The following is a 19,496-nucleotide window of genomic DNA, read 5'->3' on the forward strand; positions in this document are numbered from 1 at the left end:
TTAGACGCTTACTTCCATGTCAAATCTCATCAAATCAGATTGAGATTTGGGATGCGTATGCGTTTTTTTTTTTTTACATTTGATTCCCTTGAATTCTAAGAAAAAAAAATAGGTTCAACTTTAAACTCCACAAGTTAGGTGTTACCTGTGGTCATTAATATGACAGGAGGTATGTTGGGTTTATTATATATCTTGAGCCATAGTGGAGCTCTTGTTTAGATTTCCGTTACTCATTCTCATGTAGAAAATGATTGGAAGAAATTGTTTATTCATCCCTAAGCATTATGTTTATATAGCAAGGAAAAAAATCATGTCCATATGATAAAGTACCCTTCTCTTCTACCAAAGTAAAGACTTAAAAACGAGAAATCAAAAGGGTACAGAAAGTGCAAACATCAACAATAGTGGATATTTTGTATTTAAATCAAATTAAATCAATTAAAAATGAGAGAAATAGACAATACTATACACTGGTCTCAAACATATCTTTGCGCTCTGAAGTATCATACGATTGTGATAAGGTGAAGAGAAGCTGCAAATAGAAAATCCAGATGTTACATGGCGTGGCACCAAATAGACAAAGGAATTGAAACATGAGTTCATGATAAGTAGGTAAGTTCAAACATTTGACAACATCCACATTTTATACATGGAGAGTTTTAAACTGAGACTTTACCATGTAAATTAGTGCAATGAGTCAAATTGTCCTCAGCCTTGTGCTCCGATTTTTTTGAGTGCAAGCTATCCATTTACACAAAGCGGATTTTGCATCAACCAGCTTAGAAACATGCATTACTGGGATGTGCTGTAATCCATCCTCTACCTTTACACAACCTTTCCCGACACTGAGTGGCGTCTTGGTGTCAGTAACTGGCCACACCACATTATCTCACATCCATGTGAAAATATTGCACATGCACCAGCAGGCACAGCAAGTATTCAGAGGTTTGTGATTCGTTAAAGAATAAAACTCCCACAAATTTTGCTGACTTAGTACAAACAATTGGACAAAAATGCTGCATTGTATAATTGCTGCTTGTGTTGTTGGTGGGTGGTCTGTCTCCTTTCTCTACTTGGCTTGGCGTTTCATCCAATCACCTGCCAGATGGGGTTCATTCAAATCTTAAGAAGAATCTTTCGCCTGGCTTGTTCAAGGACGGACAGCTGAAGAACAGAATACATTACTGATAGATCTGGAGATGGTATGCATGCGTTACAATTCTCAGAATTCAACCTATTGATTAAAAACGGTTAGGAATTAACTAAAGGTGAGCCATTGTCCCTGTTGGAAAAAGACAATGTATGTAGGCTACATCTATCCCTTGTGTGTTTTTGTGCCAGTTACTCTATGGAAGTACTCTCAAGCTTCCAAGGTCATTTCACATGAATCAAATCCTGCCATGCATCCCAGTTCAAATGGATTGGACATGGATTGCTTTGCATGGCACTAAACACCATCAGTCATGAATTGATGTATATTTTCCCAAGCAAATTAGGTTATTGTGAAATGATTTATTCAGATTGGCCAAAACTTTTTTATTCCTCTTGTGTTTAAACTTTATTCATATCTTCTTTTGGTTTTAGATTGCAAACTTAGTGACATTATGGAAAGTCTTCCTGGAAAGGGCTAAGAAATTATAATACTAATTCAAATTAGAGACTTGAAAATAAACTTTGAACCCTTTCACTTTAACACTAAAATGTACTAAATGGATGCATGACACGGCATGTTTAACAATTCCATCTGGAAACGCACTGATTGGAACCCGCCAAGAAAAAGAATGGCAAAATCTTATGTAAGTAAATTGATCCTGTGAAATGGACCATGCCTTGCTCTTATGTGTATCTAAAGAACTGTTCAGTTTAGATAAATCTGCTCGTATATCACAAACCACCTGGATAACCTCTAAAGCAAGACACTATTGTTTACAAGATATCATTTGCTTTCCATTTTCAAACCTCAGTGATGTCTTTTGTCTCTGAGGCTCTATAAGTATCGGGGTGTAAACCAATAGCACATCAAAGTCCAAGACATTCCTGAGATGTTCAAAATGTTATCCATGCAAATGTATTTGATCAAAATACAATATAAAACATATACTTTTGTTTTTTTTCTTCTTTAAATGGAATGTCAATTGATTGGACAGTGAGTGAAGACATTTCCTTTCTTTGACGGAGAGGAACAATACATCTGGGTTATTCCCATGATTGCTTATAGTAAGTTGAAACAAAAGGGACCGATCCAACTTGCTTACAGAAACCAATCACAGTGTTCATTGTACCATAAATGATTTGAAGTGAATTAATTGTCATTCAGTAAAAACTGACAGGTACTAACTGTAACAACTGGACACAAAAGATCTGTCTCCTAACCTAACAAATTACTGTATGGTGGCTGGTTCCCTTCATTGTGAAACAGGAAGGACTTCAGTGCCTCCAGATGTGTCAGCTCATGAAGGATTTAGGGTTCTTGAGGCTGAGCTAATTCTTTTGGTCCCTACCCAAAGCATGCAATTGTAGCTTGATGATGGTTTCAGAAGCATATTCATTGCTTAATTAGGATATTTTTTGGGTTTGAGTTCCACAGGCACAACAGTGCAGTGCAACACCTTGCACTTTTAGTGATCCCTGACACTCACCAGGTACAGCCCTCAACCTCCAAATTTTGTTGTAGTACTGTTGGAGCCAATACTACGTAACAATGGATGCACTGTCCAGTTGGTTGCTTTTAGGAGCAAGGCTATGAATGTCGGAGACACACCAAAGAATGACAGAATAAAGGCTGCATGATGAATTTACTTTTACCAATTGTGAATGTCTATTTGTTCAGCATTATTGATTAGCTGTATTATGATAACTATTGGACATTGTAGATATTACATACTTTTTTTGCACAGACGTATCATAACTGGCAAAAAGATGCATTTCCTTGCATGACTAACACATGCACAACTGATGTTTTTTTTCGCAATGTAAACCATTAATTAGTGGCTCTGTTTTTTCCTGAGAAATGCTGCAATGCTTATTCATAAAAACCTACAGGTATTATGCAAATACACCATCCTGTAAGGGTGAGATTTGCACCAATCACAAATTATTAAATGAAAAGGATGCTTTATGAGTGTCATTATTCCTCATGTGTGTATGTTTTTCATCAGTACAGTTTTTTAGAAGAAGGTTTGCACTGCTAAGCCAATTAATATATGAATACATTAATTATCCAATAACTTTGGGATTCATCTTACTTAAAACAAATATTTTATAATGTCCATACTTTGCTAATTCCAAAGTATGCAACACATTTTCAACCATTTCATGAGTCAGGCAGGTACAAGAAAACATATCAACAATACATACATTCGTTCCCTCTACCTCTCTTCCTCTTCCGTGACACATGAAAACAGTGGTCCCTATATCAACTGACATAAGGTGAATGGTGCAGTACGGACCAGACTAGCTGCCAATCAACCACAGGGCACGAGCAAGCACACTATAACACAGGTGTCATCATTTTGTGTGGCCTACCTAAGTAATTCATGTGCATTGACTCGGTGTTGCTCTCAAACAAGTATGATTGGGTATGCGAATGGTAGTCAACTGTATGCCCTACGGCTGACTGGAGACCAGTCTACGGTGTAGTAAGCCTTTCGCTCGAAGTGAGCTGGGATAGGCTCCCGCAACCCTTGCAAGGGTATGCGGTATGAAAGGTGAAATATATATATATATATATAGGGCAGCCTGGTGGACGAGTGCTTAGCACGTTGACGTATGAGTGTAAGCGTGAATGGTTGTCGGTCTCTATGTGCCTTTCAATTGGCCAGCCCTGCACCATACTATAGTGTTATAATAGGGTATACTGGTAGGGAAAACGTTGATCAAACCTTCAGATGAACTGTTGAGGCTCTGATCTATCAACTCTCAACTGGAAAATAAATTTCATGTTGGTAGGATGTATCAGTAAGAGACAATTTTCTCATCCACTATAATAGATGGAAGAGAATGATAAGGAAGTCAAAGTATCAGGTGAGCAATTAAACTGATGTGCCCTCTCATCATCCTGCTTTCCTCTCCTTCAAATCTTCTTCCGAGTTCTACTTAAATGCTAATCAACATTCATTAGGTCTAGAAATCCACAAACTCTGTTTTATCTTCAAGAAAGTTTACAGTGGTGAACTCCTGATCACCCTGATAAAATCACCAGACTAATTAAACAGTGGCTAATACAATGTGTTCTTGCATTTGTATTGGCATATGTATGTGTGTATGGGTGTGTAATCCATGGAGTGTGTCTCTTTATCTCGTCTGATGTTCCTCCCACTCTCTCCTTGTCTCTCAGGCTCAGGGAAATGATGCTGAATGCTGAAAATATGGCACACGCTGAAAGCAGCATTTAAATCTTGACAGTGGTTGGGATTAGCTAGGTAACGAGGAGGACAGCTTGGCAAAAACAAGCCGTTGAGGTGAACTCGAGGACAGGGAGGCGGGGGAGGAAGGTTCTGAATCTCACTTGCACAGAAAATGGGACAAATTTCAGCTCAAAGTTTCATAATTATCTCTCTTTCCCCAAGTTTCTCTTTTGAAGTTTTTTTTTTTAAAACGACTGTCAAGCTGTCTCGGCGTCCTCTCACCTAAAGCTCAACTCTACTGGGCCCAACTGTCCTCTTTATGGCCTCCATGCACGTGCCATCGTTATCTGTGTTCCTTAAAACCCCCACCAAGTGACTCAACAAAATATTGATACCTAGCTTTTTCAAATAATTAACCACGTTCATCTATTTTAATCAACTGTCGTATAATATTCTTTAGCGTCTCTTTGCCATGGTGCAATAACCCTCGGGCCTGAGTCCACTAAATCCTAATCCTTCCTCTGATGATGCTTCAGCATGCATCAACTTGACAAGCATGTGTTGAATTGAATCTTGGGACATACACTTTTGGCCAATCGAGAGGCTTGAGGAGAGAAAGCTGAAATTAAACTTGTCTGTGTAGGGCAATGCATCTGACACGAACATTGGAACAAACTATCCATGTGCCTGCCTGGTTATATGCACTTTACATATGCAAAATGTCTGTTATGTGTTATGCATGAGCGCCTTTGGAATATATATTTGAATATAGTTATTGCTCAAGTGTATTTATTTGCTGACACTATATATACACTTTATTTTTATTTTTCATCAAAACCTTTGAAAAGACTAAACTTGAGGTAAAATCGAATAATGGTTGGATTGGGCAAAAATAAAGACTGCTGGTCACAACAACAGTAAATTTGAACAAATAAAAAAAATAATGAGTGTATATAATAAGGCTTTAAAACAGAGCACACAGACTTGGCTTATTAGGAGGGAGATGTCATGACTAACCGGGGAGCAGATGAAGCGGAGAGGGGCAACTGATGAATTTGAGGTGGCACGATAGCTAGACAGGGAACATTGTCCCATTAACACTCAGAATAAACATGCGAAGCCCGATTCCTTTGGCTTGATGTTCACAAAATTATCCTTCGTAAAATGCTCACTCACTGCAGTGATGGTGTGGGTTTGTTATCGGAAGCGTGAAACAGGCAAGACACACGGGAGTCGACGATGCTCACGTTCAATTCATTTTCTATGGCTCTACTGCGATAAGGCGAATGGTGACTGCCAGGAGTCCCAGTCAAAATGGATGGGAGTTCTAGCCGTAACAATGGGAGCCAATACATTAAATGAGTGCCCTATAGCGACTTAACCAAAATGCTTTACAGTGGGATTTTAGCATTAGAAGGTTAGGAAAGAAAAACACATGGCAGCCATCGAATGGATGTTATCAATCTTCATATAGTAAAAGCATAGTTAATGTATAGGCTTGCTTAACGGTAATACGGTTAAACATTTGATTTATCTTTATTTCACATCTGCAAATGGAGGGAGCACACTGCTACTAATGCAATTTCAATGACTCTTTGGAGAATTGAGTGATATTTTATACAAAAAGTCACGCACAAATTACATCATTAGTAGACGTTTCTTCCCCGTTGCAACATTTGTTTCAGTACATTCCAAAAAAGAAAAAAAATGGATAGTGCTTCTGCAACACACTTTTCCAGACGCCCTGTGGAGATGATTTGCTAAAAAATGTTTTGGAATCAAAATATGATAGCCTACCAAAATCTCATGCCAGAGCAAGCACTTTGTGGTAGTTTTAGAGTTATTTTCTCAAACATCAATTTAAAAAAAATGTTTCCATCTACCCAAGAATAAGTATGTTTCAAAAATTTAATTGGTATATAATGCGTGAGGTAGTGGCTCTGTAGTACATGTTATTTGCTTCCACACAGCCACCATGAATTTGGTTCCTGGCCAGTGTCTCTAGCATTGAGTCACTGAAGATCCTCAATGCTGGCTAAAGCATGTATAAATAGAATGTTGTAAAGGGAATCTGGCATAAAAAAAGTGAGTCATCCATCTTTTCCTTTTCTCCACCAATTATCCTGTTCAGAATCACAGCCTGTATGTATGTATGCTGTCCTTGCTTTTTCAGGCAAAATCCACATACTCTGGAATGGACATTAGTCAGTCAATCATAAGTTACTAGACACTAAATTCCCAGACACATTTGCCACAGCTATGTGAAACACTGCAATTCACATGCCTCATATTATTTATCACTTGGACATGGAACTCATATTTTACTGATAGACACGATCCAACATTTAAAATAATGTCAGAGTTATTTAAAATAATGTGATTGATTTGTAACAGGTTGAATTCACCTTAAATGTTGACATCCCAGAGCCAAATGTTTTACATGAATAATCTATATTAAATATAAACTGCATGGTAAGTGATCATATTGGTCCATGCAAGTCCCACACACTCTCTATGATTAAAATTACAGTGGTTTTGGTTGAAAAATGATATATACCTTGTTTTTAAATTCAAACTCAGTTTAAATAAATGTGTGCGTGTCCATGTCATGGCCTTGTCACTTAACTGTCTTGTCAGAGAAGCCAACAGAGAGCATGCAGACAAGTCCTCTGAACTCACCACTCATTCAGGTTCAAACCCTGCCACATGCAGTGTATATAAGCACATGCACGCATGGACAACAGACAGCTAGAGAGCACTGCTGGAATACTGACCAGAAACAGAGGTACACAAGGTCACTTGGATAGCTACAATTATTTTTCCATTTTGTGTATGTTGGCAGAAGTACAACCAAATTCTACAATTTCATGCTGTACGAGAAGAAATGGCAAGTAAACCAAACTATTTTATTACAATATTAGACTTTTTTATAGGATATAGACAGGATAGAAAAGAGCTCTGATTGTATGTCATTACTTTTGTGACAAGAGCTGATGGTGAATAGCAAGATGTACCGTATAAAATTTGACAATTTCAGAGCAGAGATGAGAAGATGTATGGTGGCTTGGGCAAGGTATGTTTGAGGACAAAAACAGATGTCAAGAGTCTCTGCTGTGAGGCAACAACAACATAATCGACAGTGGAGCATTGAACGCTTCCCGGTTGCTGTGTCCTCTTATCCTTGTGGCTCAGTGGAAGCTTTTGTTGCTTCTACAATAGAGGTGTTGTGCTGGCATGTCATCCTTTCACGGTCATTGTTTCTCACCTTTAGTTCGGCAGATAGGGAGGATGTCTTTTGGGGAAAGAAACGCTACAGTATGTTTTTAATCACTCTCCTTTTTGTCCATTATATATCTCAGTGTGGGCAACACTATTTCAGCCCTTAATGCCCAGGTGATTTGAAAATGACTTGTTGGAAATAGGGACGGAATCATCCGGAATCAATAAAATGTCCTTGGTAAGGACTTCCAATTGTTTTATTGTGCATAAAATGAATATTGGGGCATGTAAAGGCTGTTTTAAAATAAAACATGACCAAATGTCAAGGCCATAAACTTCTGACACACATGGCTAATTTGCCTTTGAGCAAGATGTTATCTTGCATGATGTGCTCGAGTGTCTCTTTGCCATGGTGAAATAACCGTTGGAGGATTCTATTCCTCCTTCTGAACAGCATCTGAAGTGCTATATGTCACTAGCGAAGTGGTATATGGTTTATTTCTCTGTCCACTATTCATCTTGTATCTTATGTGATTTTTTTTATTCTACATAAAGTACATTCAACAATTGTTGAATAGCAGTTCTTTACTGGTTGCACCTGGCAAACAGCTTCAGGTATTGAATCAATGCTGTAGTCAATGGAGACAGTTGGAAACCAGCCAAACGCAGAATCCCAGAAATGCCCAAAGCAACATGTGAACCTAACTTTGGATGTTCGACCTTAGTAGTAAAACACTTTAACTCGGTGCTATAATATGCAGAAAATTATCTCATTAGCATATTGATGGTGATTGGACGAGATGAATAAATATTAAATTGTTGTCCTTTTTACCCGCCTAACTTTCAACTGCTTAAACACTGAATAAAATTAAATCTGAGTGTCTTTTAAGGCAGTTTTTTTATAGCAGACGTGTGCAAATGCAGATGGTCATATGATGGTTTAGGGCATACTCCAAAGTATTCTACAAATGGCTGTAGTAGATGCAGGATTGCTACAATGTATGCACTAGCCCAAAAAAATGTTGAGTGATACCTAATCATGCCAATCATGTTGTTCTGTAGTGACTAAGCGTCATGGTTAAATAATTTATAGGGAACTTAATAAAAATGTATTCTTTTTTACTACCGACTTAGATTACCAAGAACGACTTAGTATAGACTAAAGAAATGTAATGCGATAATTGTAAACGCAAGATGAGAAAACTTCATACACTTTAAAGAGTGTTATATTGTTTATCTAATTACCTGCATACTTCTCACCCACATCAAGCCTCTGGTGATGCTGATATCTGGGAGTCAAGGGAGCGGAAATGTATGGGTTCTCAATACACCTCTCACTCGCTCCACATGCACACTCATCACAGAGAAGCAGCTGGAGTCAGAGGAGGTATTAATCCTATTTCTGCTTGTTAATGGGATTATGCATTTTAATTAAAGGCAAGTAGGGAGCAATTATGAATGTGAGAATATGAGGCAGTGTCAAGTCATCATGTAGGTATTCAAAGAGCAATCAAATATATTGATATGATGGTATTTTATAGTAAATACACAAGACAGCTTTTAGTCTATCACAGAAATTATTAAATGAATGTTCATATCTGAATTTGAGTTGAGTTAGAATTTTATGACACATAATCAAAGTCAAACTATGGTTAGCAGAAAATATTTTACTAACAAGTCAATGAAAATCAACATATTCACTACCATTTACAGCAATGTGTATAAAATGTATTTAACAGAGATGGCTGCAATTGAATGATAATGTTTCTGTGCCACTTATGTCAATAGAAATTGAATCCATTTTGACTTGGAGGGCTAGCACTGATCGAACGATCGCTGTCAGCCCCTCTAAGTAAAAAAGGATTAGACGTCTATTGACGTCACTGGCAGCCATTTAATTAATTAAATAAATAAGTGGTAATTGGAAAAAGTTACTCTCCAGTCAATGTTAAAACTGTTGATTTTGAGAGCAACTTTGATTTACCTTTGATAGTCAGGGTTTGATCATTGGTGGAGAACAACTTAATTGATGCCAGACTTGAGTTTATCAAACACCATTGATGTGAATGTAGAACACCTATTGTCTCATCAGTGGTCCCAAACTGACCTTAAAATATTTTTCTGCATGAACAAATATTCAAAATCTTGCCGACCAAGTGAAATACATTAAACAGATCAGCAATGATGCTAAAGGTTTTTTTTAATGTTTTTTAAGTCTTTTAAATGAATGAACACAGAGTTTAGATCAATGAAAACATACTGATACCTTCTTCTGGCCCTAGGCCAGAATCAAACACGTAACCTTTTTGCTGTGAAGTAAATATGGCAACTCTTGGGGCACTATGCTAGTCTATCTTTGAGATACAGCCCATAGTTGACTACAGGCAAAAGAGGCGAAAGTGGGGGAAGAAGATGAAACGGAAGCTGAAGGGGAAAGCTCAAGATGACAGAAATTAAAAAATACAGAAGTCATTAAGGTAAATAATAAATAAATGGGGAAAAACTACATTTTTTCTGCAGACTCTTTTCTTATACAAAGACTGGTTGGCCACTGCATCATTCATCAGATGTATCATAATAGCAGTCTGAAATTTACATTTGGTTAAACTGTATTTATCCCGTACTCGGGAAATTCACGTTGTTGCAGTAGCAGAAAGCTGAAAACAAAGATAAAGGAAAATACATTCTTGGCATAAAAAAATGGACTTAAATTTGGTGGCATTCAATCATCAAAAATGTTTTAACTCATTTTGGTCTGCCTGGACATACCCATTTTCATAGTAAAACATGTCAAACTCATCCCAATTTCATTTACAAAAGAAATGTATAAGTTACATAAATGTAATGGAGCAGCATTGTATATTTGTTTCATGTCAGTCATACCCAGGGATAAAACAGTAATCAGGCCAGTCTTATATAACAAGCATAAATAGAAAGAGCAATCAAACACATCCTGCTGCACAGCAATCACAAGCTGTGAACTAGAACCTCAATACTTGCTTTTCTTTTTATCCAGATCAAAAATAACATCTCATACAGCTGCGTATTTTAGCGTTGTTGTTTTGTTTATATACCAATTTTGTTTGCTGTTTCAAAGGCAGGCGGCCGGGTGTAATGAGAGGTTAACACGTCTACATCACAGTTCTGAGGTCGAGGATTCAATCCCTGGTGGTTCCTAGCTTCCTTTGAGGAATTTCCAACCACTCACACTTCCACCGAGTGGGACTCGAACCCAGACTGCCTGCATCCGAGTCAGGCAGAAGAACCACTGCCCCATCAAGTGTCCCAAATTAAGATATGTATAGTGTTATAGGTTGTTGTTGTATAATGTTAAATGTTCTTGCTGTATAATGTTATACCTGTCTGTACCATGTGTACATCGAATTGATGGAAGTTGAAAAACGTGTTACAAGTCAGTATTTAAGGTAGTCAGTGCCATTGACAATGGTAAGCGGTAAAATGCCTCTCAACTGGGAAAAGTAGCATTGAGCGATCATATTTGACTGCCACTGATGGTGATAAATGTCTGGATAATTTATTTAGGGTGGTGATGGTGAACCACCCCCAGTCAAATTGAACTAGATGTCTATCACTGTCAATGGCAGCCAATTAGTCAACATTCAACTATTTGCAACCCTGATTCTCTACTAAGTATTAAAATCACCTGCAACCTATTTTAGGTTGGTAACATAACAATCAGGCAAGGATCTCCTTCCTGCATGTCTTTTCTAATCTCCTCCCACTGCTTTGTATTTGCCTTTTAAGATTAACCTCAAAGTTCAAGCAAACTCGTCTGCTGCCGCCAGCTTGCTTTATCTCTCACGCCCACTCGTTTTATTCAGTCTTAATCTCTTTGCAAAAGTCAATATCATATTTGCTTGCCACAATCCCTTGACAATGACCCTCACAAACTGGACCCCAAACTCATTACCTGCTATTACATTTGCACAGTATTTGTGTGCTTTTTTTGTGCGCGAGTGGTGCCACATATGTCCGAAGAGGCAACCTTTAGAAATGGTATATTGCTAGAACATTGCCAGCTAAATACTGTTATTAAATTGTATGAAGCAACACACCTAAATATATATATATATATATATATATATATATATATATATATATATATATATATATATATATATATATATATATATATAGATATATATATATACATAAATATATATATATATATATTTTTTAAATAAAGGCATGAACTGCTTACAATATTTACAATGATACCGAAAGCTGTAAATATGGAATGGTTACTGCTTAGTACGGCTGGCTTTTTTTAATTGTTTGAATGGACTAAGGATCCAATTTTCTTCTTCGAAATTAAAAGGCAGAGTAAGCAGACACTAGAAGAATGGTACATTCAACTCCAGATAGAGTACTTGCAGACCAATTTGCTCCATATTTGCAATTAGCAGATTTCAATGATACAGACTACAAAAAAGAAAGATTATGAATCTTATCTGGCAACACAATTGAAATGTTATGTATTCTAGAAATGTGTTTAACAGAGATTAGAAATAAAGTCTCGAATAAAAATGTGTGGGCCTCTCGGTACTGAATGATCTACCAAGTAGTACTACAAAAATATGACAATGCATACATACGTGAAGATTCTCCCAACATTGGTGAGTGAATATACACAATTTATCAAGCAGATACTATTTGCTAAAGAGCATCTACTAAAGGCCTAATAAGGGTGAATAGTGCTACTTGTTATTGCTTCTGTATGTCACTTATGTGTGCTTTCTATGGATACCAGTTTTGAAGAGATTAAAACAATTCTCTAATGAATACTTACATGAAAACTCACTTTTTAATATTATGAAATTGTGATCTAAATGTTGTATGCAGCCAAAACATGGAAACAATTAAAAGCATTATGACCTTGATTATGGAAAAGAACAAGTCAGGATCACACAGACCTATAAATTTGAAAGAAAAAGGAGATCTGAATTGGTCACACCCTCAAAGAACCTGCCACAAATCACCCGACAAACCCTGAAATGGAACCTGTGAGGGCTAGAGGAAATAGGTTCGCCCCAGGAATAGCTGAAGTAAAAGTGTTGGGGCGAATATGTTTACAGTAAGCTTAACTGCAGAAATCTCAAAGAAACAACAACAAAGATAAATTAAATGGAAAACATTCGTCAATGGCCTTTATAACCCAAGAGGAACAAAAGTCTTAAGTCAAGTCAGCCCAGTCAATATATGAATCATTGTCTCTTGAATCAATAAAACAATTGTGCTCTCAAAGTGGCAACATTAATTGAAAATTTAAAGTGATTTGACTTCTGACACCTTCACTTTCTCTTGTGTAACTTTTCCTTTACCTGACAAACTTTCCCCTTTTCTCCTACTGAACAAGGACCTACCATTGTGATTCATTTGATTATTGAAAAGAGAAAACAGTAACAAATCAAATTAGGATTTTGGATGACTTACAATGCTGTTCTTCAAAATAAACCCTCTCTAACCATTCTTAAATCTTGGTTGCATTAGAAAATTCCAGCCAAGTCATGTTGGAATGCTGTAGATGAATAGCTGTGAACCCCAAAAATACAGCTGTCCAAATTTAGCAGGACAGTCAGTCTGAGCCCATGGATGATTCATGCATACATCACAAAATGTGACCACGTGACACTAAATACTCCTTGCCATCAAATACATGGATCCAAGTCATTACTCAATGTTTATCACTGTTATTATTTGAATTGTATTTTATTTATATGTTTTCAGTTCAATTTACTGTTACCAAATGCTGCTTTCAGATACAAAATCTGACAACATGGTAAGGAATGTGTCACACAATTTTCCCTTCTTTGCCTAGGAAGTACAATGTAGAGTGTTCACTTTATTCGTGTAGTTGTATAGCTGTGGAATTGCCAACAAAAACTCTTAGCTAATTTGGATTGGGCTTCACATTTTCATCAGCATAATAATGGCCTTTGTAATTTATGGCATAAAATACGGGCGAATAAAATGGGAAATAGTGCTTGAAAAAAATTTCACATTCGCTTCTCTAAATAAAAAACACACATCACTCCTTTTAAAACTGAAACTAAGAAAACAGAACAACAACCAAAATCTATTGGACTGTCAGTTGCAGGAATTGAGTTAAAGCTATGTATCTTACATTGGTGACTTGAGATACGAGTTCATATTTGTCCTAAAGTTTGTTCTCTGTTTGTTATAAAGTGAATATAAGAAAACATGACAGTGAAATGTTTACACCGTTTATTTGCCATATTTGTACTCAAACTGTGCTAACTCAAATTGCCCTAACTGTGCTGGCATTCTGCTCTACTCCCTACCAAGTCTGGCAGCATGCTTGCCATCAGCCCTGCCATCTGCTGGGCTCTCAGCAGCTGGTTTGGAGGTTAATAGCTTCATGATCTCTCTATCAGTCCTGCCCATCTTCAAATAGTTAAGTTTTCCGCTTTGGTGGTGGTTAGCAGGGCCTTAACTGCTGCTTTTTCAGCAAAAGCCAGGTCAGAGTCGCAACAACAATCCCAGGTTGTTACCGGACATGCGATATCAGAATAGATTTTATAAAGCGTGCAGCCACAACACAATGACACATCTGGAGCCAATGGAGATAGATCAATATCCCATTCGCAGAGGCACTGAAGGCTCTAACAGGCCTATTCTTTTTAATAGGCCACAGATCACACGTACCAAGCTGGCATATAATTGCATTTCTGTCGCTGACAGCTTGATGGGGAGATGGGATTTTATACAACAGACAGAAGAAACTCGCAATTGCATGGATTTACTGTATGTTGACATAGATCAAAATAGTGTGACTGATCATGTATCCATTGGTTTTGTGTAGTCTCCTTACACATGACCAAATCTATAAATGAATAAATTGTGTATGTACAGATTTTGTTCAACTGGAATTCAAAAGTATGCTCTTTTTGAGGTGGCCAGAAAGTGTCAGGCAATGTGTAAATTCCAAATGCTTTGCAAAAGATATAAATGGGAATGCCAGTAGGTGAAACCTGAACTGATTGGAAGTCCACTTCCATTGTAACTCTATACCAGGGGTGGGCCGCTGTGGATGCAGGTTTTTGTTCCAACCGATCCAGCACAGACACTTTAACCAATGAGATTTCTGCAGAAACCAAGAAGCACCTGACTACAAACTACTGATTGCACTTCTATGACACCAGATTTGTGAACAGTTGTTCTCTTTATGGGTTGGAATGAAAACCCTCACCCACTGCGGGCCTTTTGTGGGATAGTTTGCCCACCCCTGCTCTATACTGATGTTGCGGTCATTTTGTGTTTGTGCTTTGGCGATTAGCATTAATGATTTTTTTCTCTTCTTCTCTGAAGATGATCCCACTGTCTCATTTGTAGGATGACCTGTACTAAATTCATGAGGACATAGAAATTCCGAGTGTAAATGTGATAGTTGTGAGGTTTATTTAGGTCTGGGCCTACTAAATGTGCAGAGGTCCACTTGTGGCAAGACAGTGGGGACTCGCGTGCCCTTTAAAGGAATCTGCAATTGACTTCTAATCAACCTGATCCATAACTGACCGATTTTCTTAGAAATTTCTCAAACTGCCTCTTAAATGAAGTTTGAAGTTTTTTTTCAGTATGACTTTTGAATGACCCCCATAAATTTGCATATTACATAGCTGAGAACTGAATATTAAGAGCTTCAGCGAATTACTGTCTCTCAGTTGATATTCCCTATGCAGCTTGAGGTGGGGAGCAAACCAGCAGGCAAGCGTTTAAACCCTTTTTGAAGATAATAGGGGGAAATAACTCTTTTAATTTTAGCTGATAAGAAAGTGTCATGGAACGTTTCATTATTTTTGGACACTAAGCATTTTTTCTTCTTCATAGCTTAAAGAGTGGAACAAAAATTAATCTGGCATCATATTATTGCTGGTTCAGATGAGGGAAGAGGGTGGGTTTACGGGAGGGTTATTCACTACTATTGCTGCCAGATCGTCTTGAGGGATCTGCTCTGATTCTGATGATGCTGGCAGACGTCAACAGTTACAGGCTCGAGGCCCAGATATGACATGCATTCAGACCAGTGTAACTGTGTTTGCTCATCATCCAGACGACACAAGAGGCATGAACAAACCGGTGCATATCCTCAAGCCTTTTGGGTTACATGAAATAACTTTTCCAGCAATAGTGTAGATACAGTTGGATCTGTTTATAATCGCGCCACTCCATGCATATGTATTATACAAACATGAATAAGCCTAATTGCTTGAAAGGACAAGAGGATCGCCAAACACATCATAATTAGTAATTCCTGCCTTCCCCAAGACCCAAATAGCTGTATTCCCCCTCTTTGCTATGTTTGCAATACTATGTTACCAGTTACACATAAAAAAGGCATGTCATGATGTCAGTTATAGTTAATATGCATGAAGATTTTCAGGGCTAAGAATGGCGGCCTTGACAGGGCTATAGTTGATTAACGACACACAAAGATTTCCACACAGCTCCTCAACCTGATTTTTCCCCTTCTGGAAGAAAACACTGAAATAGATTTATTAGACTGTGTTTCCAATTCTTTTGCTGACATCATTGTAATGCCTTGGCAGTGATTGTGGACAAACATTGAAAGATGGTAGGCAGACAAACCCACCACACACATCTCACACAAGTATGCAAATCAAGTCGGAATATCAAGAACAACATAAATCATGTCTTTGTCTTTTCTGGAATGAACGAGTGAGAGAGCGTGTTGGAAGGTTTTTAAAACTGTCAAAAACGCAAATGCCCCCAGCTGCAGCAAAAATGCTAGTTTTGATTTTATTAACTGAGTCATCTTGGCAAAGCATGTACTATTTTGGTGATGAACAAATTGCATTGATTGTCATTAACAGTTGGTCATCAATATTTTTTTTTCTTGCCACACGTTTTATTACTTTAGTTGGGATTTCCTCCAGGTGTTTTTCATACCACATTGAAATTTGATACAATTTTCTACATACAGAATTGCGGCCAGATAAGTGATACAGCTGGCTACATGGAAGCAATAGAATACATATAAATACATTAGTAAACACATTTTCAATACAATCATCTCCCCATGAAACTAATTAGAAACTTCAGTGCTTATTATTCAGCCATTTATAATGTATGATTTTTAATGATCCCAGGGCAAGAACAAACTTAACAGTGTCATAAACCATGCTATATGGTGGAAAAAAAAACATGTTAGGAACAACCTGTGAGAACTCCATGACAAACAAGGGTCGAAGGCACTCGAATCAGGAACTCACCAACTCACCGCCGGCCGCAGCGGTTCAGCTATGGTCATTGAGAAGTTTAAAAAGTGATTTTGTTCAGACGGTCATGCTCAAACTATCCCGGTGGCCATTACCCCATGTCGGGGTAGCTCTGCCGCTCACCTGGAGCACGCTATTTTGGTGGCAGACCGGTGCTATTCCAAGCCTACATCGCAGTAATCTCGGTTTTTGGCATCATTCAGATGCAGTTTTGTTGGAGCCAATGGGAAGCCAGGGAGATGTTGGGAGATTGCCAGTGGGAAAGCAATTGTGCCACAGCAATTGACCAAAAGAAATCATACGAGAATTATATTTCCGTTTTAAGGATGTTTGATTTCGTTTGACGTTTCATACCTTGGATTGTTTTCGTATTTTGGGGCAAAATGTTTCCCATAGAGGCTTTTGTAACCTGAAAAATTTGTACGTTGTAGCATTAGAGCAGCAGTAAAGGTTAGGGTTAGGGGTTTATAATGTTATTAAAAGAACATAACACTTAGGTAAATTTGTTGTATTAACTCATTGACTGCCATTTTCAGTGAGAGATGTTAGATCCATTTCGACTGTAAGGTTCTGGTCGCAAATCAAGCTGATTTGAAAATTGATTTTGACATCTTTTGCTGCCATTGTGTAATAATAATTTCATTATTAATCATATTAATAATAGTAGTAGTAATAATAATATGAATGGTGATAATAATAATACTATTATTAGTAATAATAATATTAATGGTGATAATAATAATACTATTATTAGTAATATTAATGGTGGTGATAATAATAATAATACGATCATTAATAATATTAATGTGATGATAATAATAATAATAATAAAAATACTGCATGCAAAGAAGGTTTAAAACACATTTTAACTATGTACTTTGTCAATTACATTGGACACAAATATAGTCCATCATGTCCATATTAACTCGTAATCGATGGTAAAAACATATCTGAAGCACTCTATTAGAGTCGATCACGACGTTAGCATTAGACTTTTCACGATCTCTGGTCAATACTGCTACTACTAAGTAAAATACACACATTTCAACTCAGACCAGCATGTTGTTTGAGATCAGCCGTTGTCTCAGTGCTCACCTAAATATTTGGACAGCATGGAATGGGGAATCTCTGGATGAAGAAGTAATACTGAACAAATGTGACTTGCTGCTCATTCTGGCAGGACGCTTATTTAACTGTCTTGGTAAGGCTGAGATCAATGTGATTGTTGGAGTCCTGTCCAAACAAGGTGATAGCAGGCAAACAGTGACCTCTCATAAGTTGATCATTCCTACCACATGGATCATATTTGTGCAGTTCTGATGGGGTCTCAACACAGGAATGCATGTCCAAGTTGTCTTTATCGTTTGACTGATTTTTTTTGTGTTCTGTTGGCAATGCCAATAACAAGCTGGACAGGAGTACATTAAAACTATTAAAACGGTATTGACAACTATTACATTTTGATTGAGTGATATTGTCTTGTCTATTTTTGCTTGGTTGGCTGAAGTATGATACTACACCAAGGTTAACCCGTAAAGGTTAAGAAGACAGCTCCAGGGTAAAATAAATGACAGGGACAGAGACTGTTGACTTTGCTGACATGGTCTAAATTATACTACAAATTGTTTAAAAAGAGAACTTGAAATGAAAAAAAAAAGACAGGAAAACTGTGGATTTTGATCATTCAAATTTCCGCAATGAAAGCTCAAGCATGGAGTAATAAAACTGCACTTGTAGAACACTGGTTAGTTCAAACAGTTCCGACACATTGGGACAAATTGGGAGCAAAAAGGCAACAAGACCTGAATGAAGACACAGAGGCCCCTTCATGGGAAAGCAACCGTGTTAAGGCTTAAGTCACCTTGAAATGTTCAAATGAAGACCTGTTGAATGGTTTTCAGCATCTGTCCTTTATCTGTGAGGAATGTCTGTGTTTGGAATGGATAACAAGAAATAATAACACTGATGATTAGAGGATCTGAAGGGAAGGTACTTACTTGCTTTTTATGTAACAACACTGATTATATCTGGTAAATTATTTCACATGCCCTTTGGTAATAACTTATTCTTTGAAAATTGTTACCTACAACCATTATCAATAGCAGTCAATATGTGAGGCATATTTTATTCTTTTTTTCTAATACAAGATCTTACTACTTATTGACTTGAGACATTTAATGAGAAACATAAATGAAATAATAGTCCAAGAAATGATTGCAAATATTCCTGAAATTTGGGATTGAAAAGGGATGCTTTGTTGTTCATTAACCTTTTGAACATTAGATCAATGCTGCAATGCAGTATGTCTTCAGATTCTGTTAAGGGCAAATGTGGCATTAACCTCTCATATGGAAAACATGATGTATTTCATTCTTTCTTATGAACCAGTCTATCACAGCCCAAATAAGGACTCTCTTTCATTCTCAGATTCACACCATATAGATTTGAACTGTCTAAGCACCTGCTTTTTATTCTATGGATGACATCGATGAACACTTCCTATAATTCAATCACTCAGGGTATAAATGGTGCCATCTTGCCCAAAGTGTATGAGTTCAGCTCACATATTGGTTTACTGTTAGTTATAGTACATTCCCTTTCAGATAAATATCTCTTAGAATGATCAATAAGCCAGTCTTAGACTGGCTGAAAT

The sequence above is a fragment of the Stigmatopora argus genome, chromosome 13, assembly GCF_051989625.1.
Source record: "Stigmatopora argus isolate UIUO_Sarg chromosome 13, RoL_Sarg_1.0, whole genome shotgun sequence".
Classification (NCBI taxonomy): Eukaryota; Metazoa; Chordata; class Actinopteri; order Syngnathiformes; family Syngnathidae; genus Stigmatopora; species Stigmatopora argus.